Below are 21,286 nucleotides of genomic sequence, written 5' to 3'. Positions count from 1 at the left end.
GATGATCTCTGTGTTGAGTACTTCAGCACATACATGTGTAATACAGCTGACAATGAGCCGCAGTGATTTGAGTAAAAGTCATGTATTTAGTTACTTTATTACTGCACATTAAGTGTAAGAAATATTCCTTCTCAGTGGACTCAAATGAAATATGTTCATAGTACTAACATCGTAGGAATGCTAGTTTTAAAAACTCGAACTGTTTGAAGCAGTGGGAGTGGAGTTAATTTCCATGGTAGAATTTACGGTAAAATACTGTTAAAAAATAAGAGTGGTAAATTAATGGTTAAGAGCTGTAAATTAACAGTACTTTACTGGCACCCCTGCTGCCAGAAAATTACTGTTATTTAACGGCAAATTTTTTTACAGTGTATATATATATATATATATATATATATATATATATATATATATATATATATATATATATATATATATATATAAACACATAATATATTTAAATATAGTTAATATAGTAACTTGATATAGTTACCTTCTTGTGATGATATAAACAATCAGACAATTGAGATTCACTGTATATATCACTTTACACACTGTATTTCAACTTTATATAAAGTGATCAATGCAAATTAATATGCTGTCTAGTGTAATTTTACATAATGTGATTAAATACAGTTACATTTTGTTTAAACTGAATTAGTTTTCAAAAAGAAAAAGAAAAAAATTAATTCCTTTTAAGAGTAATTCCTGTCTTTCTGTACCTTTACCATTTTGTATATTTGTTTCAATATATGTTTTCTGGTGCATACTCTTTACAATCTGAAATGAATCAGTTCCTTTAAACTGCTGACTGAATTATGCTTGCAAACTTTTGTACATTAGCTTCATTCTTTATTTCGGAGGGTGAAGTAAATAGTTTCTAAGCCATATGTACTTTTATTTATTTACATACGGCACAAAGAGACCCACAAGTTTCCTTTTCTTTTTTAACTTCATCTATACAGAATCTTAGATCTATCATTTTCTGGTCTAACAAGATTCTCGTCATACTCCATTTACTCTCAGAGGACTGGCAAGCTGGGATTTGTCAAGAGCAGTGTAAACTAAAATGACAGTAATGTGTGATGTATTTACAGTATAGTTCTTTAGCTGTTGTCTAGGCTCTAAGGGACCAGACAGGGGCGCTATAAACCTGTGCTTCTTCATCAGTGTCTCGAGGATGTTTCAGATGCAGCTGGAGATCTGTGTTTGAGCTACAGACAGGGAGAAGTGAGAGGACACACTTTGGCTGGATCTCAGTACATTTGACATTTTAGAATAGCTCATATTAGGTCATATCTTTCTTCTAAACTCTTTAAAACATTTGGATGTGGATGTAAAATGCATAATAATAAACATTAATGCATTAATATCGTTGAATAAGTAGGTTGGAGATTTATATCTTCCACTAGATTCAGTAAGAATGTAATCGGTGTTGTGAAGATGGCATAAACTGTGATGGATTTACAGCAGGCTATTAAAAGTGTAAAAACTACGGGTATTTATTGTCAACCCTATACATGTTTTTCATTAATAAAAGCAATAATAATAATAATAATAATAATAATAATAATAATAATAATAATAATAAAACGTGTACTTAACATTGCATGAGATAAAATCTTTTAGTTGCTGCATTCGCTCCAACACGCTTTTTTTTTTTTTTTTTTTTTGCACCAAGTGTTTGGTTGAATAGGTCTACATTCACCACATAATGTCCTCGCAGTTCAGTGCGCGTGAGTGGGCGAGTGGGGAAGCGCGAGAGGAGGGGTGAGGGAAGGAGGGGGTTCACACACACACACACACACACACACACACACACACACACTTACACAGCCGCACTGCTCTTCTCTGCTCGCGCCGCGTCGCTGGATTTCTTTCCTCACATCACTCCGTCTCGCATCTCGCCGTGTTTCATTCTCGCGCCAAAGAACAAAAAGAGCGGGAAAAGGTGACGCTGGACCGCCGGAGACGCACAGAAAGAGAAGGAAACTCCACATCAACACCATCTCTCCAAGATGAGCGAGGTGAGTGAATGAATCACGGTGTTGTCAATGCAGCAGACGCATCGGTGACTGCAGGTAAGTCTCCTGTAGAGCTCTCCACTGCCTGTCTCTTACTGCTGTCGGGAAAATACCTCGAAAAGTGCCACGAAATGCACGATCTGCACTAAAAACAGAATGTTTAATTTAAAAAAGTCGTCTTTACCACACGATATAGCAGCTGTCTTGTACTTTCCATCCATTTGCTCCTCCCCACCCCCATCCACCGCATCTCTGAAGAGAAGTACCGCATCTGACCAGAGCGACTCTTCTTCCTTACCTGTTATTTACCGTAGTAACAGGGCCAACACTCTCTCACTTGTGTTATTATTAACATTAAAACACAAGAAACTCTCAGATTGAACATTTAGTAGGAGTTTAAGTTATTTTTCATTAGCCCATACTGGTATACCCCTAGAAATATTTTATGAGAGTAGGCATATTTATTTCTTCTTTTTAAGGTATCTTGCATTGGTTGTGCATTGGTTTTATTGCCCCAATGTGGGAATTTTATATTTTATATATAATTTGACATGGTATATTGTGTAGTTATACTGAGTCAACATTACTCTGTTAGGTTAGACCAACATACACTGTATCTAAACTCTCATTCCTTACGTATCAAACATAATTCTACTTTCCATGACTGAATTTAGAAGTATTTTGTAGAATGTGGTTTATAGACTCTGTTCATGAGATCAGTTCTCACGAAGAAAAGATGGAAATATAACAGATTGCAGTGATTACTCTTCACTTTGAAATACTGTTGGAGGCGATGTTGGTATTTTGACAACACAATCTGATCAGATCAACTAACCCTGACTCATAACCCCTTGGCGTTTCGTTTCATGAGATCCCAACATGGCCATAAGACAACAAAGCTGTAAGATGACATTCTGACACCGGCTCAGAGCTATTTCTGATGGTCAGGTCAGGCACATGTGACATTGTGTAGGTGTATATGACCCAGAATGCTTTTGTCATCTCAGGAACACATTCTCATGGATGGATGCATGTTGTAAGATACTCCATGTTATGGAAAATAAGCAGAGTGGAAAAGTAGAAGAGGACATCTAGATGACAGCGAGCACAAATCACTCCCACAGATTCACTGGTCTACAGTTTATTTGAGGTTGAACCATACAAATAATAATAATAATAAATAACTTATTTTATTGACAAATGCTAATGCTGATATCTACATGTGATACCACAGTTTACATTCTGCAATGCTAAAAGCAAGCACACAGCTGAGATTGGATATATATATATATATATATATATATATATATATATATATATATATATATATATATATATATATATATATATATGTATGTATGTATGTATGTATGTATGTATGTATGTATAGTACATTGTGCTTAATGTAAGTGTATTGTTTGCAGGAAAAGTAGGATGTCCTATGTTTACAACTTTCAATAGATCGCTATGTAATAATGTGTTTTACATTTTTCACACTCAAAACTAGCAATGTCCCGATCAGGTTTTGTTGTATGCCTGGTCCGACCCGAGTCATTGCATATTGAGTATCTGCTTATACTGAGTCCCAATCCGACACTTGTACTTTCCCAGTGCTTGGTGCATATTACAAGTGCATTAAATATATTCAAATCAATCCAATCTACTAAGGGATTTGCAGAGACTTTCACTGGGGCAGGGGCTCAAATGTAAAAAAAGGGCATCTATCATCTCTAATATCCATATACTGTATTTATCTATTATCTATTTATGCACACACTTTATAAAGACATTGTTAGACGTAAACCTTTTACAAGGATAGATATTGCGAACTAACTGTGTGGTCACAATCATTAAAACGTGACGTATTTTACATGTACAATAAGCAAATTAAATGTATCATAAAGGAAAAGTTAAGATAAGATATTGCATGAAGTTTGCAAAATGCCAATCTATTCGTCAGGTCCAAATCAAAATGCATAGCAATGCATTATAAAAATGACGTCTCGGATATAAAAGTAAATCATAAATAAATGACTGCAGAGTGATTCTTTCCACAAATTGCACATCAAAACGCTACACATGGAATGTTAAACGCGCTAGAACAGACTTTATTTTCCTTTCCTTTTAATGGCCATGGACTGTTGAAAGTGCATAACGCCACCTATTGCACAACACTGGCATGACAGCTGACAAATCAAGAGTGGATCAGGCTTAGGAGAGCTCGGGACATCCCTAGTAAAAACATATAACAATACATTTAGATCAGTTGAGTCCTATCTGAAACTGTTGTAATATATATAAATCATACAATGATTGTTGGAGAACCAAACTCTGTTCTGTGCTGTGTGGAAGTTCCTTGCACTATTTGCGCTGGAGTGGGTAGCGTCCCAAACAAGTCAAAACAGTCCTGCCAACCACCGCGGTATAAACGGTAGCCTCATACAGCACAATCTCGTAAACAGCCCACCACACGCTCAGCCCAAAGAGAGCAATTCAGAGAAAGTGCGAATGTGGCGCAGAAACGTAAAGGGCATGGAGAATGAGCCACACACACAGAAACACTCGAGTAGCGTTTGCATCAATGGCAACTTCAACTTCTGCAGGTTTCCCTGATCTCTCTCTTTCTTCCTCCCCGCTCAACCTACAGCAGCTCCCTGGGGCGGCACTTAAATGCTGCAATCTGTCTCTGTCTCACAGCCGTCTCTCTCTCTCTCGAAGGCATGCTTTCTCTCCCACTCCCTCCCTCCCTCCATCATTTTACCTGTTCTCCAACTGCAGTTCTTACAGAAGGAAACACGACAGATCTTTATTGCCGAATCAGCCAAGAGACACAGAAAGAGAATAAAGGGCAGGATGTGAAGAGATAGTCAGTGAATGGACGCGTGGCAGGGTGCGAAGGCGTTAATTGCGTGGGCTGCTTTTCCGCTCCCGTCTTTCTCTCCTGCTGTCTGTGACCTTCCTTTTCCCTTCTCCATCCCCTGAGATTTCTCCCTCCCTCTTCATTTTATTCATCTCGTCTTTCAGCCGCATTTCACCCCAAACGCAGATGTCGGTTTCCTCTCTTTCTGCCTTGTGCAGTGCAGCCACTCCATAGATGTCTCTTCCGCTGTCTTGCTTTTAAATGGGATGGGAAAAGTGCCGAATAAACCCCTACCGCTCCAGGAAGAGGATGGGGGAAAGATAGAGGAGATAAATAGAAACAAATGCATGAGAGGGCTTCACTCCTCCACTGCAAATCTTCATCCTAGGGTGAATGGCTGCAGTCACGTGATGCGACGTTGTGGCAATGTTGCTGAGACGTTGATGGGGATGAGCAACTACAACACTGACTCAGTCTCTGAGTTCTGGCTCCTTTTCTTGGCACATTTTGTTCCTGCCATGTTTTTCTTCTGCGGAATTGACAATGATGGTGTGAGAGTTCAGCTGCGCAACTAGATAATATCACCTTGAGAAATGTATTGGTACTTTTCAGCCTTTTGATGACATTTGACATCTCAATGCTTATTTTATTATTATTATTATTGTTATTATTATTATTTTGATTATTATTATTTTGAAATCAGATAAACCTAGGGTTGCTCAGTATGATATATCATTTATATATCAGAAAACTATATTCTATAGTTCTAACACTAATTCTCCAGCATAATAAAAATGTATTCTAGGCATGCTTCAATCTGACCGGCTGATGAACATTCAAAGGTGTGCAGTTATTTTCAGGGAAACTCACGGCGAACGAAGTTCCAGGCAGCTCATTACATGTCCATATCACTTCGCCAAATGATTTCAGTCATTTCAAAGGTCTTACAGCAGCACCACAATGACTCTGGCTAAACAGATAAACACAGTAAACAATAGGATAAAAATGACTGATCATTTCCATGTTTTGCCACAAAATTATGTTTTATTATGCACAGAAAGCATATACTTTATTTCTCCCGCTCTCTCCCTTACAGATGCACACACACTGGGCCCTATCACACACAGTGCTACGCGGTGCAAGGTGCGACCATAGACACATGTTAGTAGAAGTACGTCTATGCATAAAAACATGTATGTAGAGTCTGTGACGTCATCCGTAGACTCCTGAAGTGTGTTTTTGAAGCTTACAGTGTGCAGAGTGGGCCGTGCCACCTTTGCAGCACGTCAACACGTGACTATCTTGGACAATCGAAGATGGGGAAAAAGGCGGGAGCTAGTTTCTGAAGCCACGCCCACCTAGCGCGATGGCAGTGACTTCAGAGGCAAACCACCTGTCACTCAAGTGGCCACACCCTTAATTATGCAGAACTTTAAGTCTTAATATAATTTAAACGGAATAGTTATAAAAAATTTCGGTAGCACTTTATTTTACAGTCTTGTTCCTCATGTACATACTATGTACGTATTATAGAAATTACAATAACTATGTAATAACTAGGTACTAACCCTGAACCTACCCTAAACCTAACCCTACCCCACGTAGTTACCTTGTATTACCAGAACTTTCTTAGATAAATACACTGTTAAGTAAACTACAAGTACATGTAAGTACACGTACTGTAAAATAAAGTGCAATCAAAAATCCCCCCCCCCCCCTCACAGTTGTCATGAAGGGGAAAATTAGCTATACAGACCAAAGTAAGTTGCACCAGGCTGTAAACATGTTTTTTTCTGCTGTAAAGTTGAGCATTTTAACATGGGGATTCTATGGGATTGACTCCCTTCTGCAGCCAGCCTCAAGCGGCCAGTCGATGAATTACAGTTTAAGTCACTTCCTTATTAGCCTCACGAGAGAGAGCGGGAGGTTGGCGCTCGGGTGCGACGCAAGTGTTTTTTGCTAGTTTCAGCCCAACACAGTTATCATTTTCACTTCAGCAGCACACAAATATGCCAAATATATTGAAATTGAACGTATCAGAATTAGGCTACCTGGCGCACAACCAGCTGTTTCCGTTTCTGTTTCTGTCTTTGCGCTTGCAAATTTCACCGTGTAAATATTGAATCCTCCATGGCACAAGCGCAACTGCTGCTTAAAGGAAATGGGAGACGAGGTTCTGATTGGTTTATTTGACACACCCTAAGTGCACCTGTCTCTTGTGCTTTAAGACCATACACTTGGATCCTTAAAATAGGGCCCAAACAGTTGCAGAAGTGCCAATGCTGTTATTGCTATTGCAATGATTTTTTTTTCAGTAAGATAATTTAGAACAGGGGTTTTCAACCTGTGGGGCATGAGCATTTGTTATTTCAGAGACATAACCTTGTGTGCCCTGCCTTGCCCTTCCCAAAAAGGTTGAAAACCCCTGTTTAAGAAACTTGACATGACGTGTCTCACAAGCGTGGTAACAACAGCAATGTTCATGGAGAAAATGAACTTAAAGCTTGACTGTTAGTAGAGACGTTAGCTGAATACACACAGAGACACAAGCTCAGAGAGGAAATTCACACGCTCTCTCTGATAATTTAGTTTTTAGGTGCATTAGTCTGCTATCAAAAAAGCCTCCGTTACTAGGTCTAAAAATACAGTTTGGAATTAGCAACAGAGGCGTTGGATGAGATGTGGAAGAAATGAATCCAACTCACAATAGTATTTTAGGTACTGGCACAAATGCTGAAATATATCATCTGATCAGTGTCTTGAGGTGTGGAATAGTAGGACACTCTTAAAAAATAAAGGTGCTTCACGATGCCATTGAAGGACCTTGGACTGAATGGTTCCTTATGGAACCAAAACTGGTTCTTCTATGGCATCGGTTTGAAGAGCTTTCAGACAAACGTAATTTTATTTTTAATTGTATAAGCGAAATAAATGCCATATTTATTTTTATTTTTTTTAAACAATGCACACTCAGTTTGCATCATGTTCGCACCCCAGCTGTGCATTATTATTTTAATAATCCAATAGCCCATCCTCAGATATTCCTTACATAAGTCATTTTACACAACAGTATTTTTTTGTTTTTTTTTAAATATACACCATAATGTTATCCTTTATCCTTTATCCTAGCACTTGACTATTAATAAAATAATAGTTTACGGTTATCATTTACACACATTCATGTCATTCCAAATTGTGAGACTTTTTCTTCCATGAAACACAAAAGAGAACAATCCAAGTACCATACTTGTGCAAGTCTGCAGACATACTGCACACAAATGACCAGACTAGCACTGAAAAGTATTTTATTTAACACATTCCAATCACTGTGATAAATGGCTGGATGCACTGCAAATTTTATGTAAACCTTATACACACACACACACACACACACACACTTACAACTCTGGAACATGTGGACTAACCATTAACTGGAGGATATTAGAGAGGCTGCAAATAAATAATGTATATGTGGGAAAGAGTTGCACACAGTTGCTGCCCAGAATAACATAGCTGCAGTTTTAACTGTACAACAGCACTTAAGTGCAATTTGAAAACTGGCATATTTATCAGTAACTGCACTGCAGATAAGAAAACCTGCTGTAATATTGTATTTGTTCTGCATTTGAGAGTTAGACTTCATAAGTTCATTATACTGAACATTGTTTGTGAATACTGCCATAAACTGCTAATGTAGTACACCGTCATACATGTGCCACACATCCTACAGTATTAGCAGTGTGTAGTGAACTGCAGTTATATTATGGGGGAGGCAAATGACTGCACTGCAGTTACACAGCAGACGGTAGGATTTAAAAGCCTTGGAAGTACTGCAGTAACGTTTAATATCGAGCAGTGAGGCATCAGTGGACAATGCAAATCTGCACTTTTACCGTATTGATTGCATTAGGACAGCAGTACATTTTGTAAGAGGATGTTTAACGTTAACGCATATATATATAAAATACATACATACATATTTATTTCTATACATACATATATTTGTTTATAATCTATAGAGTGAAGGCAAACAGTGACCAGGGCTAGGGCTATCGTCCAACTCTTCTGAAGCAGACAATCATTTTGTGTAATAAACAGACTGAAATGTAAATGAATCCTCACGCAAAGCTATAATGTATTCTTAAATATCTGTCACATTGCCTACAGTGCAGAAGTGGTGGTGGTCGGTGGTCTTTTAAAGATATCAAGGGGGTACACGTGTTGTGTTCTGTTAATTAAGAATAGCCATAAAGTTTACCCGAAACACTACTCGTTTAGCTGGTTTATGCTGCAAAGCAATTTATTTCCCCATGAAAATGATAACGTACAAGTCAAGTCAAATAATGCTTTTCACAATACACATCGTTTCAAAGCAGAAATGCATGTTAATGTTTATAATATCTTCATGCTTTATAGTTGCATTTATTGCAGATTGTTGCTAGAGAAAAAACACACAGAAGTATTCTCAATAAAACACCAAATGTGCATCGTTTAGTTGCATTAGTGGTAAAAAAAAAAATAAGAAAGGATAGAAAAAATGTGCCTTACTCTATTGGTCAGGAGGTGAAAATAAAATATGGAAGTCTGAGTTCATTTCATTATGGACCAAATCACTTTACACATGTCATAATTATGTCAAACTCATAAGTAGAAGCCTCTCAGGAGGACTGAGCAGCATCACGCTGTCAGTGAAGCACAGCTTTATAGGACTGTGTGTTCACTAAATCCTAATAATATGCTGCTTTTTAAAGTTTGACATCCTCTAGTCACTGCATGCTTTTGTTATGGAAAGAGCAGCTTCAGTCACATGGGTTTAAAGTTACATGAGGGCGAATTAATAATGATAGAGGGTGAACTATCACTTTAAACATCCTCTGAAGGCCTGGTTTGCAATCAAGTTATTGATTTTATGTAAAAATATTTCGCAGAACCTTCAGTACTGTTGAGCAAAGGGCAACACTTGAGAGCATTGTCAGTTTTGATCTCAAACAAGCGTGTGTTGCCCAAGGCAGACAGTAAATGTCCGGCGTGTGTCTGACCTTCTCTCTCTCTGTCTCTCTGTCTCTCTGCCCTCCAGCGTGGACACACAGGGGAGGCCAACAGCAGCCAAACGTCCGCCGCAGGCAACAAAGGTCTGTCTGCCTCTCCACGTCTCTCTCATTCACAGAGAAACACTGGGACGCTGTGTCACACTCACTGTCACTGTGCATTCAGCTGTAATTACCTGCTGGTTATTAGTGCGGTTCAGAACGTATCACCATCTCCACAGCATCATTACAGACAGTTTTACATGGGCACTTGTGTTAAAATACATAATAGTGATGTTTGTGCCCTTGGGAAAAATAATCTTCCTTAACTGATCTGAATGTGCACGTCAACTATTTATAAAAAAAAAAAAAAAAATAAATACTCTACTTACAGGTAATATAAAGTTACTGTAATGGAGACATTTTCATGACTTTCTTTAAACACACGTTTAAAAAGTGCACTTTGTAATAATGTTAGATTAAAAACTTTATCTCAAATTATAAATGTTATGTTGTAATCTTTTCTTGTGTGTTAAAGAAGTAAACTAATTGTTGTGTTGAAGTATAAATGAATTTGTAGCATACGTCTAATCATATTAAGGAGTATTACATTATTAGAGTATTAGATTTAGAAATCGAATATGTTTGAAATATACTAAATTGCAACTTTCTTTATTGCAAATGTGTGATTAGAAATATATTTAAATGCAGGACAAGTTTCAACAGAAAAAGTAATTAAAGTGTTTTTAGTTGATCATAGATGCTTGTCAATACATTCAGCAGTATTTTAACCATATTTCATTGACAAATTATACAATTATGTATAAAATGTTCTTAAATGTGATTTTGATGTTTTTATAGACATAATTTTATGTTAATGGTAAGTTTATTGTTGTTTAAATGTGCATTGAACACTCTTGTGTAGAACCTCAGTACTGAATATTAGTACACAGTACTCTGAAAGTATGCTAAAGTGTACTTCTCGTTCGCAAGGGTTTTTGATGAGTGCGTTCACGCGATGGTTTGGTCCTTGTGTTGTAGAAAAGCCATCTGACTCTGCAGGAAAACCTGAGCAGGAGGAAGAGGTCGATATCGACCTGGAAGCCCCGGAGACAGAGAAAGCAGCCCTCGCCATCCAGAACCAGTTCAGACGCTTTCAAAAGAAGAAGAAGTAGACATACTTGAACAATTAGGACATCTGGCACATGCTTTAGGAAGAAAATGTGAGGAGGGGTAGAAAGCAAGCGAAAGAGAGAGAAACATAACTTAATCGAGCATGAAACGTATCTAGTCTCCCCTCTGCTGCTCCTAAAGCCACATATCTACCCCCCGAACACCCACCCCAGCCCGAAAAAATGAAACCCCTCTTTAACTTCCCCGCCTTATCTTTGTCCCACATGAGAAGCCATTCTGAGAAAACAATCTTCTTCTTTCACACATAGAGTAAGCACAGCACATGACAGTCGCTTCACGTCCTCCTCACATCTTCTCTGGTCTCTTCTTTCCATCTCTCTCTGTGGTTTTGACTGTAGCATGGGACTAAATCTCAGGTTTGGTTCGGTGTCAGTCGATGGAAACCGTGCGTCAGCCGGGACTTGACTCCTGGGGTTATGTCAAAACGGTGACAACTTACAAACATTAGCACAATTGAGTAGTCCAGACAAGCGCCTACCACCTGTCCTAGTCTAAATAACCTTTACCTAAAAGATATGCGATTTCCTTAACAACCTGAATTATTGACGCACCTGTGGTCGGCACAAGGAATCGAGAGACAACAAGAGCCAAGAGGACCTGGAAGAAAACAGGACGCACTGCTGCAAAAGTGTCCACACAGAAGGATAAATGCTGCAGCCAATGGAAGAGATGCCTCCTTGCAATCGATCCGGTTCTCCCTGTGACATCTGATCAGAGTAGTACGTAGAGTGAGTGCCTCTGGCCTCTGAAATGAAATCATCGATCAGTTAAGCCAGTCATCGGACCGGATCAGGATACGCTATCGTGTTGCAGCAGTGGTAACGTGAGTCGAGGCACATACGCGGTATTGACTGACTGCGCTTCCCAACACACAACCACAGATTTAAAGTCACTGGAGAGATCAGACAAGACGAACACATGTAAGATGTGAGGAGGAAACAAAAATGCACAAGATTGTTCACCACGAATAGTAACTCCAAATCCCCAGTGCACAACTTCCGGGCATTCACACTTTTCCTCACATTTAAATCTGCATGTGGCACACTGACCCGCTCTGAAAAGCCAGGCCTCTATCTACGCCTCAGTCTCTTGTCTCAAACTAATTAATGCTCTATTAATTATTATTGGAATGTAACCTCTTTTTCTATTTAAAGGAGTAAATCTCTTTGCTAAGACAAGCTTTGTATGAAAGTAACCTTCATAACCCAGTGGGCCAATTTACATAGTAAAAATTCTGCTGCGCCATTTTTGGTAAAAGGCAAAAAGAGTAACCCCCCCCACAACCCCTTTGGTTTTTCCTTTCATTTCTACCTCTCATTAACTCTTTGTACCCACAAGACCTCTTTCATTTGTCCCTCTTTCATTTTTTATGGCCCATTTTAAGCATGGCCTCATTCTGCTTCCCCTGAAGGCTTTTCAATCTTCAATCTCTCTTGTATGGCATGTCAACTACGCTGGGATTTCAAAGCTGTTTTAGAGTTTGATGGAATATGTGACGGAGCAGCTGTGGTCCATACTGATGTCATAGATACTATATTACAACTAGAACATAATATTATTCGACATAGAGACAAAATGAATAGGGTACTGTATATTGAAAGCATGCATCTGTATATCTAAAACACAAAATTTCCTGGTTCCATTCAATAGCCTTGATTCTATCCTGCACTTAAGTGATTGACATCAGTCTTGTTCCAATTTTTCAGCCGTCTGCTTTCTCCTTCTCACCCTTCATTGGAAGCTAATCCGGTTAAGGGCTCAGAAATGAGGCGTGATAGAATTTGGCTCACCGAGAACAGAACCTCGCCATTCATTGAGTGTGTAGTACTACAGCCACATTTCACATTTGTCTAAACTTTTCCAGCCAGCTGAGGCTTAGAGAAGGGATTGTAGGGGAGACGTTTTCTTGAAATCTGCTGGAAACTTTAGCAATAACGGCGATGCTATGAGAGACTGCAGCATCTCCATGCGCCGGAGACACTGACAGACCTCCGCATCCACTGCAGGGAATCCAGGGAAGTCAAGAATCAGCATCAAGCCTTGCTTATCTGCTAACCTCTTTAAACAAACCAGGTTGCATCATTCTCTGTCGTATGGCTTGTATTGTGCACTCACTGGGCTGAACATCAGATTGAACAAGATAGACGTCAGTCACACTGTAATCTGCCCTCATTAGTCCTGTTTGAATTCGACTGAGAATCCATCATTTTGTTCCTTTATAACTGGTTCACAGTGAGGTGCTGCAAGGGTGTAGATTGCAAATGTTGGGGTTTACAGTATGTTACTGCTTTTTCTGTGAGTCCTAGAGAAGAAATGTGGAAATGCTTGTGACAAATCATCTTTTTGAGGTGCAGAACCCTGTATTTTCTGTTTTAAACTACTGTACTCTATGTGTGGAGGAGTGGGAGATACAGCACTCTGTTCTTTTAACTCTGCACAATTAAAACTTGCTGCAACTTGCTTAAGAAAAACCTCAACCATGGTTGTTTTGTGTGATTCTTGCATGACCATTTGTCCGTTTTAACTCTACTCTTAAAATACTTGCAGCTATTGGAACTTTCCACGATCAAATGTCGTACAATAACTTTGTTGAATGCATTAAGTATCCCCTGTTAAACATGGAACAGTCCTTAAGATTGGGAAACTTTGAAAGACACCTCATTGGATCCTTTCTACAGATTAAAGACGGTCACACTTTATTTTAAGGTCCAATTCTCACTATTAACTAACCATTAACTATGACTTTTGCCTTAATTAACTCCTAATTTGCTGCTTTTTAATAGTTTATAAGGTGGTTGTTACAGTAAGTTTAGGGTATTGGGTAGGATTATGGATGTTATGCATTATATGTACTTTATAAGCACTAATAAACAGCCAATATGTTAATAATAGGCATGCTAATAAGCAGCTAGTTATTAGTGAGAATTGGACCCTATATTAAAGTGTTACCGTAAAGACAAGTTCATCTTTTTATTGCTTCTTTATCATTTCTCTAAACCGCTTGTCCAATGTAAGGTAACTTGCCCAATCAAACAAAGGGATTGTGATGAAAAAATGAGCAAACTTAAGACAAAAATCAGGGACCCACTTGTTCTGAGGCTTTGACATGGCAACCCATTGGCCCACTCCTTCCCAGTTTCCCACTTTTTACATTAAATTGTCAGCTTCCTAGTAAGGTGTATAAACAACATATTCTGAAGGTGAAACAGCTTTTGCTGACTCAATGAACAAAAATATGACTTTTGAAGACCTTGTGTAAAGTGCCAACTATGGATAATTAAGGTGGCTGTAAAAAAGTATGCAGGTCAAAAAATAATACATTTATTACCCATGGCTCTCACATGTTGGAACGCTGACCTCATTAATCCTTGTTATGATGTCCTTGTGCTAAAATGTTCCCCTCTGTGATCTCCCATCTGTGCATTTAGTTTCCTACTGATCCGAGGACAGCGCTGTGTTCCCTATATCAGTTACCTGTGCGATCCAAACAGGGGAAGCTGGTCCGAGATCAGTGTTGAAGGAAGACATCCTCCCAGTATGTGTAGTTATCCCCCGAGGAGGGTTGTTTCCGTCTCTTTGTCCCATGAGTCAGTCTGTTTGGCTTCATGGATGATGACTATAGACTTCAGCTTCATTAGCCACTGTCTCTAGAGTGCAGGAGCCCATCAGCAACCGCCTCGGGTCTCTGTGTAATCTCCCAAAAGAAGCACGTGGGAAGAGACTGAACACTGCTGGGGAACAGTATGGAAACTGATGCGCAACACCCAGGAAGCTGGGGATAAACAGAGCAGTTACACTTTCCTGGATGCTGACAGCTGTAAACACACGAAACCGGTGATTCTCCAGAATTTAAACACAATTTATTTAAAAACTAGATTTAAACCATTTGAAAACATTCTTAAGTTGATATGGGTGGAGTGCAGTATAGTAATGCACTAAAGGGAAACACATTCATTAAAAAGATGATGCAATAACATGATCCCCTCCAGACAGTCGTAACACCATATCACGCTCAGAAACATCCCCAGAGCTGCTCTCGTACAACGTGCACCGGTGGTGTGAAGAGAGAGCACGGTGTCAACAGACTGAGATAAGCTGTTTGGAAGGTAAAATATGGTAAGATTAGCACATCAATCTGTGCTGGAGGACTGCCAAGTGATCAGTGCCAGTGAGAAAAATGGAAACAGACGAATTAATAACCTTAAGCTTTTATAATAAAGCCTGAGAACAGCTTTTCCATCTCAATAGCTGGGTTTCCATCCAATGTTATCACATAAAACATTTGCGAATAAGCACTGATGCCATCCAATGTTTCATTGCATTTCAGAATGACCATAACAACATTTAAGATGCTGTGCAACAAGATCAGTCTGGTTAGTCATGTTATGCCAAGTCTTGCATAGCCAGACCCATTTCATCGTCCTGTTTCAGGGTGTGTAAATGTTGCCACAATAACAGGCTGGTGTGTAAAACACTTGGATGTATTTGAAAGATTCTATGCTGCAGCCTTTAAATATTTCAGATATTTTGTGAGGGGGCTTGGCGTCATGGTTTCTTTGTTTCTGGGCAGAACATTAAAGAACACAGCACACATGTTTCCCAGAAATCCTGTATAATTCAACCAATCTGATGATACTTTGAAACTCCTGAATTGTTTCCAGTTTGGTGTGTTGTGTGCATCAGATGTTCACCCAACGGTCCGTGAGGATGCCATCTGAGGCTGATGCTAGTTTATGCCATACGGTTGCACAAATCACACTTTTTTTTATTTTATTTTTTATTTTTTTTATGTGCATGGAGGAATCTATTTGGCAAATGGGTTCCAATCTCCAATTATTTGCACTGTTTTTCACACAGGTCAAAAACCTGAAAATGATGGGATTTTGTTTTGAAATTTGCTCTTTTCTTATGCTATACTTTAAAATGCACATACAAGCAGAGCTAGGCGATGGAGTTTCTCAGCTTGTGGGTGACATCTATACAGAGCTGGGTAGATTACTTACAAAGTGTAGTCCATTTAGTTTTCCAAACTGGGCTTAATGTAAGAACTGCGGTGGGTTCGTGAGCTGATAAAAAGCCTGAAATTAATTCAATCATGAATTTATTTACACAACCATGATGTATTGTGAATACAGACGAAGCTAAATGGAATGAAACACAGTAGGAAGTTAAGAAAATAAAAATAAGAATTAGGGAGAATAAATTAGGAATTATTTACTGCCATTGAGTTAATAATATGTAATCATGCAATCCATGGAAAAGCAGCGTGAGCATTTGTGCTTGCATAAGATCACTTGATCTGGAAAACATCTGCAGTGTTTAAACATCTGACAGATGTCTGTAAAATTTCAGTTTTACATACATCTAAATCATAAACATCTCAAAACACTTTTAATAAACCTCTATCTGACGTCTGACAGGGAATGTCCTATAGACGTATTTCAGATAAGCAGAAGACTCTAAAACATGGATGTGTAATCATTCATGTGAACGCGTGCAGATCATTCGTGCGATCAGCTGCATCTTACTGAGCGTAATGTTCACGGTTGGACTTTCATGCTTGTGCTTTTCTAAAATCAGACGTACTGTAAAATCACCATCTTGAGAAACACTTCAGTTTGCTCATAAGATTGGGTTGAAAAGAAAACTGACTGAGCCTTGAGCTTTTGCAATAAAACAGAAGACAGCTTTAGTCTGTATTATGTTAGGAATCGCTCTGCAGGTTTTCTGTACTGTTAAAAGCATCTGTGTGATTCAACGTGATGTCATGTGAAATCTGGGCAGTATGTTCTGTTCTGGGCTCATAGAGAGAGAGAGGGGGGGGGGGGGGGGAGGGAGAGAGAGAGGGAGGGGAGAGGGGGAGAGAGAGAGAGAGAGGAGGAGAAGTGAGGGGACATAATGGGTTGTGTGTGTAAGTGTACACCTAAAGAATACATCGACATAGGATCTGAGGGGAAGAAAGTGTGTGTGTGTGTGTGTGTGTGTGTGTGTGTGTGTGTGTGTGTGTGTGTGTGTGTGTGCTATAGCAGATGTGGCGTAAAGTGCTGTTACGCGGGGGTGGAGAGACAGAGGGAGAAACTAAGAGAGAGAACAGAGCTTCTAATAATAACTCTGAGAGGGAACACAGTGATTGAGGCTCTGAACACATGGACAGAAGAGAAAAAGACCGAAAATGAAACGTAGGCTGCAGCGAGAAAGACTTCAGGGGAAATGGAGATTGGAGTAAAACATGGCTGATGAGGTGAAAAGAGGCTCAGATGTGGAATAATGTGTAGGAAACATCTGTCAGACATGTATTTCAGAGCTCTTCTGATGTTCACTGTATCTTTCACTCCTGTCCATCAGCAGTGAACACGTCTGAAGACCACCTCCAGGACTCCAGATGAGGATGTGTGTGTGTGTGTGTGCGTGTGTGCACTGTCAGGTGTGTGTGTATGTGTGTGTGTGCACTGTCAGGTGTGTGTGTGCACTGTCAGGCGTGTGTGTGTGTGTGTATGTGTGCTCTGTGTGTGTGTGTCAGGTGTGTGTGTGCACTGTCAGGCGTGTGTGTGTGTGTGTGTGTGTGCTCTGTCTGTGTGTGTGTGTGTGTGTGTGTGTGTGCACTGGTCAGGTGTGTGTGTGTGTGTGTGTGTGTGTGTGTGCACGGTCAGGTGTGTGTGTGTCAGTATGTGTGTGTGTCAGTGTGTGTGTGTGTGTGTGTGTGTGTGTGTGTGTGTGTGTGCGTGCACTGTCAGGTGTGTGTGTGTGTGTGTGTGTGCTCTGTCAGGTGTGTGTGCTCTGTCAGGTGTGTGTGTGTGTGTGTGTGTGTGTGTGTGTGTGTGCTCTGTCAGGTGTGTGTGTGTGTGCTCTGTCAGGTGTGTGTGTGTGTGTGTGTGTGTGTGTGTGTCAGGAGGACTGCAGCACTGCTGTGACCCGAGCAGACACGGCCGAGTGCTGCTCTCTTCTGGTGTTATGAAGATAAATCATCCTCCTCTCCCTCTGTCAGGAACATCTGGAGAAAACACAAACTAAACCATCTCACTGTCTCTGATATACACTAAAGTAACATTCTGTACAGTACATTTACAGTACAATACTGTTCAAAAGTCTGGGCTCAAGAAATAAGTACTTTTATTCTGTGATGATGTATTAAATTGACAAAAAGTGTCAGTAAATACCTTAATAATGTTATAAAAAAATTCCATTTCAAATATATTTTATTAATTTGTATATATTTCTATACATTTCTATATAATCATGTATAAGCACAGTAACCTATGGGGTTTAACTTCAGTAATAGAGTTCTAGTGTATTTTAATAAGTGCATATGGTGATGGTGATAGTATATACTGTATATATATATATGTGTGTATAAATACAACACAATATGATGTAAAGTGATCATAGCACACTTTTAAGAAATGCAATTCTAAAACTCTTCTGGTACTTTATTTGACGACACTTTAAATCAATTTAAGTTTTAGTGCTAATTAGTGTATTTATAGTAAGTGTACTTGAGTAGCAAAGTTAGGGAAATGTACTTATAACTATTACATTGACATATTTAAAAAAAATCAATTTAATTAAAAATTGCGATAACTGTATAATAGTTTACTAACATTGAACTAATTTTTAAATAATTCAAAGCACACTTTTTCAAGAAATACATTAAAAGAAAATCTGAATATGTTTGCAGTCTCCACTAATGAGCTGATGAGCTGAATCAGGTGTGATAGATGAGAGAGACATGCTAAATGTGCCGGGCTGGGGAACTCCAGGACAGATTTGGGAACTTGATTTGGTCATCATCAACATAACTGACATGGGCCTGAAGTTACTGTACCATAGAAACTGTAGTTAAGTAATTGTAAAAAATACAACAACAAACAAATAAACAACAATCTAATGTTAGCACATCAGCATTTGTCATTTAATTAGTAAATGCCTCTGATAATTATGATTTCCACACATTCTATGAATTCATTATATTTACTTTAAAAAAAATATCCAAAAGTGGCAAGAAAACACATTTATTATCTCATTATATGAGAAATTATCTCAGTATGTTAATGGAGAAATAACAAGAGCTGTGTCATATTCATAGCTACGAATGATCAGAAGTTTATATTTCTCAGCAAACTGTACATTCTGACTCCAGAAATTGATGATCTGAAAACATTAGCATAGATTTTCTACTTTTACCGTAAAGTGACAAATCAACCGTTTGTTTGAGCACGTTTTTGAAAAATTAATAAAATCATACTAAAGTTTTTCAAGTAACATCATTTTGTAAAGTCAGGGCTTTTTCTGTGGTTTGACTGACAGTTACAGGCTTGGTGAGCAGAACAGACTTCTTTCTCCAAAATTAATAAGAGAAAAAAACCGCTCTCTCAAGAAATCCTTTTATACATTTATTCGTCCCATGTCTTACACAGCCGCGTTTCGGCCTCAGCCATCATCAGTGTGTACCAAGAAGCACAAACAGGAACATTTAAAAACAATGCATCACAGGTGAACCCCATTCCTCAAATCATTAGCACCATCAGGTGCATCAAGTTACAAACGTTATAGAAGCACACAAGAAATGACACAGATTGATTGCAACCCAAATGGTTTTACTAGAAACTATTTAAAGGAAATTCTTCATTTAAACCATTGGGGTATACTGTTTGATGTGTGTAAATCCAAAAAGCCTCTCGATGAAGAAGATAGCGCTCCCTATCACCTCCCCGTTGAAGCGGCTTGACCAACTCAATGCCTAGAAATTTCAAAGTACAAATATCATGCCCAAATTCATTCAAATGTCTGGCTACGGGTGACTTCATATCATGACTGTGGATATTTCTTTTGTAAAAACATGCCAATGTTTATTAACTATTGATTTAATCTTACCCTCAAGGGGAGAGAATGTCGTAGATGAGACGACTCGATTTTCCGAAGAGGCTGTTTTTTTTCTTAAAAGGTGATTCTCGTTCAATGCCACGTACCCTATCCAAACTCGAGTCAAGATTTATATGGTCATAACCTTTAGAAAGGAAACGGTCATACACTATTCTGACCTGGTTTTCAAATTCTTCATCGGTACAACAAATCCTCCTTATACGCAAAAACTGACTATACGGGAGGCTTTTTTTTTTAATAGATGAAGGATGGTAACTTTTAGCATGTAAAAAATTGCTCTTATCTGTGGATTTACAAAATACTGTCGTCTGTAAAATCTGTCCAGTAGGTCTAAAAACCTTAACGTCAAGAAAAGATATAGAAGACATGTTATATTCCAAGGAAAATCGTATAGAATCAAGAATTTAGAAGTTCTTCAACTGTTCCGCTAAAAATGAAAAACACATCTTCAATGTAACGAAACCAACATTTCAAACAGTGATGGAAAATGTTATATTTGGGAAATATACAAAATATGCTTCAAAATATCCATGAACAAGTTTGCATAATGAGGGGCAAATGGAGATCCCATCGTCGTACCCTTCACCTGATGAAAAAACTATTCTCAAATTTGAAATAGTTCATAGTCAGTACAGCATGTGCCAAATCCCACAAAATCTTGGTTGGAGGCTTATCAACATCTCTAGATTTCAGATAATGTTCCAGAGCACATGAACCTAAATCGTGTGGAATATTACAGGCTAGTTACATCCATAATACATAACAAATCATCATCTGATATATGGACATTCTCCAGTTTACTCAGAAAATCAGTCGTGTCCCTTAAATATGAGGGTAAAGTCCAGACGATAGGCTTGATGTAACAATCATAGTGAGAAATAGGTTCAGTTAAAGATTGGCAAGGTGTAAAATACCTGTTGTACTGGGTGAGTTTGTAACAGAAAATCAAATTCCTCTTTAGTGATAGTGCGGATTTATTCTCTTTTATTTCTGGATAACTTTATTACTCGCACCGACTAAACGACGTGCGAGTTGAGCGCGCCTTCTCTACTACAATTATATATACGACTGACCATTTAAATCAATGATTCAAGCAGTAAATGGGATTTCTGAACACTGCTGTGGTCTTATATACCACACAAACACACATGTGCGCTGGTTCTCTGGTCAGCAGGGGACTGTTTTCACACTGTTTACCACAGTATGAGTTCTGTAGGATTTCTAATTAGACATTGAAAAGAGCAGCCATGAACATATCTTTCATCCAACAGAACTGCTTTGGGTCCGAGTGGGATTCTAGT

The 21,286-nt window shown here is 38.7% G+C and overlaps 1 long non-coding RNA gene across 1 annotated transcript; it reads left to right on the top strand.

Moving 5' to 3' along the window:
* The first annotated feature begins 1,767 nt into the window (after positions 1–1,767).
* On the top strand, positions 1,768–13,582 carry LOC113106575 (uncharacterized). Its single transcript, XR_003292506.1, has 3 exons — positions 1,768–2,027; positions 9,962–10,016; positions 10,953–13,582. It is a non-coding gene; the product is annotated as an uncharacterized LOC113106575 (long non-coding RNA).
* The last annotated feature ends 7,704 nt before the right edge of the window (positions 13,583–21,286 follow it).

The sequence above is a fragment of the Carassius auratus genome, chromosome 7 (genome assembly GCF_003368295.1).
Source record: "Carassius auratus strain Wakin chromosome 7, ASM336829v1, whole genome shotgun sequence".
NCBI classification, from domain to species: domain Eukaryota; kingdom Metazoa; phylum Chordata; class Actinopteri; order Cypriniformes; family Cyprinidae; genus Carassius; species Carassius auratus.
The sequence above is the reverse complement of the archived record's forward strand: the minus strand, read 5'-3'. Positions and strand labels throughout refer to the sequence as shown.